Source organism: Limulus polyphemus, unplaced genomic scaffold (assembly GCF_000517525.1).
Source record: "Limulus polyphemus unplaced genomic scaffold, Limulus_polyphemus-2.1.2 Scaffold664, whole genome shotgun sequence".
NCBI classification, from domain to species: domain Eukaryota; kingdom Metazoa; phylum Arthropoda; class Merostomata; order Xiphosura; family Limulidae; genus Limulus; species Limulus polyphemus.
Window position 1 is genome coordinate 354,770 of NW_013666274.1, and position 3,336 is coordinate 358,105.

The following is a 3,336-nucleotide window of genomic DNA, read 5'->3' on the forward strand; positions in this document are numbered from 1 at the left end:
AAAAAAAAAAAAAAATTAAACATTAAATGTGACAAATATTCAAAAAAATCAACATTAAAAATGTCACTTTTAATGTTCATAATTATTATTATTGTTTTATTCTATTTTTTTTGACATGGTGTTTGTTTTTAATTATGCACAAAGCTACACAAGGGCTATCTGTGCTCTGCCCACCACGAGTATCGAAGTCCGCAGACATACCGCTGTGCCACTGGGGGGCTTGAGATGGTGAGCGAAATTACCGGGAGTCAAATTACCTTAAATCGTTACAGTAAAAGGTTTAAGCAGATAAGACATCGTGGGTTTGAGAAAACTTCGGCCGCCAATTGAAGGAAAATGGGACAACGTTTCGACTTCTATAATGTTCAGAAGGCTTCAGTGTAGAAGTCGAAACGTCCTCTTCTTTTTGTTGAATAAGCAATTGCGTTCTAGTAAAGATCTCAAATTTACGTTTCGCAGGTAGATAAAATTCAGTAGATAGTCTTGTCTTTACAATACTTTTAATACGCACCTTAACAACAGCATGTGTATGATGATCTCGTGATTTTCTCACACGGTTAACTTATACTTTTTAAATGTTTTGTTAGTGAGTGCTGGATTTTCACCTGACGAAGAATTGGAAAGCTTGAGGAAAACATTTTATTTTAACGGTACTTTTTAACAAGATTTCGTTCAGATGGATGTCTCTTTTACTCGGATATTAGTTCGATCCATTTTTGAAAGACGTCTGCGCATCATCTTATTTCATCACATTAGTATATCTAAAAAAACTGAAAGAAAACCCTTCATAAGCCCGTTAATTTATCGTAATAATCTTCCATTCATGGTGTTAGTAAAACACGTAGGTTAAAAAAATCAATTAAATACAAAACAACAACAACAATTCCTATAACCTCTCATTGTTTTAAAGGACATAAGCGGAAGCAGGTGACTTCAACTACTTCCGGAACAAAGGCCATAAGCGGAAGCGGATGACTTCAACTACTTCCGGAACAAAGGCCATAAGCGGAAGCAGATGACTTCAACTACTTCCGGAACATATTTAGATAAACTGAAAATATATTCTTCTCGTGGAGAGTAAAATTAAAACCGACTCACGCGCGGTATCTCGACCGCTTCACCGACCAAATTGTCCCCCAGTGGGACAGCAGATATGGCTTTGCTCTGAAACAACCAACCGACAAAACTTCGTTCTTTTCAAGATCGTGTGAAAGTCCGCGAGTTTAACAAGTTCCCTGAAACCTAATGCAAGGCTCTCTAACATTTGTCGGATAATTATCGGTAATTATGAACCGTGTGGGTGTAACCTACGACATATGAATAAATATTTCCAAGGATTTATTTGTTACGAGAAATAAACAGAGACACTGATACCCGTGCCATAACCTTACGTGATATGCGTTCAACACGTTATCTATATTACATGCATGTTATACGTAATGATACACATGATAGCAGTGTTTTTAAAACTAGAATAATATTTTTTCTTCAAAGTTATTTCATCATGAAACGTATCAGATTGTAGGACATGTTGGACCTCACGAGCTAGTGATATTCCAACCTAATGACCCAGAAATATTTTCCAATGTAGTCAGCTGATAAACATTAATTTCATTTAACATATGTTATTAAATTTTATTTTTCTTATAAATGTTCGTTAACAGCCTCACTGTTAAAGGAAGAACATCGAAGACAGAATAGCCTAAACAAAGCAATTATTATATCGTGTGAGTTCTAAGGGGAACGGTGTCTTTTTTTTTTAGTAAAATTATTTGTATTGATAAAAGGCCGTTGAATTAAACTCGTACTATGACTGTTCTCCGAGTTCGCTTTTATTTTGGCGCGGAATACTTTTCTCTCTCTCGTATTATAATTTGGCATGAATTAGTTTTTAGTTACCACCAGTAACGTCTTACTACAACCGTATCACGTAACGTGAGATCGTAATCGCGGAAGGCCTATTTTCTCAATGTCAGCATCCTTTTAGCTAATTCAGCGTTGGTGTGGATAACCACAAGAGTACTTTCAGCTGAATAAGCGATTTTAATAACATATGGATTATATTTTAATGACAGGTTTAATAACGTGACATTTAATTACACAAACAAGGCCCTCATTTTAACGTGTTGGATAACTTAGAGCAGCGTTTCTCAACTTGGGGTCCCGACCCAAAAGGGGGACTCAAGGCTACTGTAGAGGGGTTGCTAGATCATAAAAAATAATTGCGATAACGAATACTTTAATATATATATATATATATACAGTAATTTTCTACACTTTATGTGTGTGTGTGTGTGGTAGGGGGCGTCACAGCCTGAAATATTTTCGGGGGGGGGGCAACAAAAAAGCTTGAGAACCCCTGAGTTAAAGGATCGCTGGGCCACGACGTCGATGGTAACGCTATGTGAGTGAAGAATTAGGAGTTATATTATTTAGACAAGATACTGCACGTTTAAGGTTTTTTAGAGTAATAAAGTGTGTAAGTTTGTGTGAAATGTCCGTCAGTATTTACGACACGTAAAATACATTACACGATTTGTTTTTAAGCTTAGGCCCATGTAAGGTGACAGTCAACAAAAGACTTACTTCATACTTCAAAAAAAAATCTTAACGTTCAATAATGCATAAAACAATTACTAGGATAATACATGAAAACAACAATACTGGTGCCCCTTCGAAACAATACTTGAGCTTGCCAGGAGTATAATATTTGTAATATATTAAAACTCATGATAGATCGTGTATGATAATTGGAGGTCTCTTACTCAAATTAAGACCTTAGGCCTAAAAAAGAAAAATTATTTTTATATAGGAATTCACAATGATGTTTAGAGATCACAAAGGTAAATAAGTTAAAGGCCATACGAGTTTATTATTTAAAGTTAGTTTTTTCATTCTTGATATCTTTCAGCTATTTAAACGTTTTCAAACAGTTGCTGTGGTGAGAAGTGTAATGTGAACCAAAAGGTCGGTATTCAACTCTCTCCTTCACACTTCTTACATGTTCCATAACCAGTACTCGAACTATAAATAATTAACCAGGGAATCTATCTATCTACACCGGGAATTTAATTACCTCATTGATCGACTACTAATTAGGTGAAAATAAAAATTGTATAAAAACAAACATCAATAACATACTAAAAAATTACCATGACTAATGGAAATATTATCTGGGACAAGAAGAATCAGTGCGACACGTGTACCTCCACTAATGATGAGTCACTCAGTGAAGTCTTACTCTCGAAACCTTCCCCCAAGGGTAAGCCAGTCAGTGAAGTCTTACTCTCGAAACCTTCCCCAAAGGGTAAGCCAGTCAGTGAAGTCTTACTCTCG